We start from the raw sequence: 473 nt of genomic DNA, 5'->3' as shown, positions 1-473 counted from the left end.
TTTTTTTCTTGCCAGGTCTCAAGAATTGTCTGCATTACACTAAATAACCAGAATATAACAGACAAAATTACTTACAAAACATGTCTTGTAAAATCAGTAAGGTCCTTTTCAAGGAAGAGTTGAAGGCCGTGGAGAACTGCTGTTTATCGCCCATTGATGTCAGATGCCTCTACAATTATAAAATTTTTTTTTTAATATCACTCAAAGCACAAGCACTCAGCATAAAATATAATGAATATCTACTTATTCTGTGCAGGGTTTCACAAAACGGCAAAGTATGATTTTTCATTAAGCGCACATATGTGAATAAGCATATACTATGTGGAAACATGGAATTGGAGAATTTTCATATTCCATAGCTTCCCTATTTTAATACGTTTTTCAGCAGTTGAGCTCTCTTTTCACTCAATAAACAAGTAGAACTTCCACTTCCACTGCATGAGTTTAAGTCCCCAAAAAAAGAGCACATAGAA

General features: G+C 34.0%; 1 protein-coding gene and 1 long non-coding RNA gene across 2 annotated transcripts in view; one reads left to right on the top strand and one right to left on the bottom strand.

Moving 5' to 3' along the window:
• LOC107561344 (somatostatin receptor type 5-like) overlaps positions 1–473 on the bottom strand; it is an 18108-nt gene that overhangs the window by 10046 nt on the left and 7589 nt on the right. The window lies entirely within an intron of this gene.
• Positions 1–473, top strand: part of LOC107561354 (uncharacterized) — a 21847-nt gene that overhangs the window by 16449 nt on the left and 4925 nt on the right. The gene's annotated exons all lie outside the window — the stretch shown is intronic.

The sequence above is a fragment of the Sinocyclocheilus grahami genome, unplaced genomic scaffold (assembly GCF_001515645.1).
Source record: "Sinocyclocheilus grahami isolate Dianchi unplaced genomic scaffold, SAMN03320097.WGS_v1.1 scaffold768.1, whole genome shotgun sequence".
NCBI classification, from domain to species: Eukaryota; Metazoa; Chordata; class Actinopteri; order Cypriniformes; family Cyprinidae; genus Sinocyclocheilus; species Sinocyclocheilus grahami.
The sequence above is the reverse complement of the archived record's forward strand: the minus strand, read 5'-3'. Positions and strand labels throughout refer to the sequence as shown.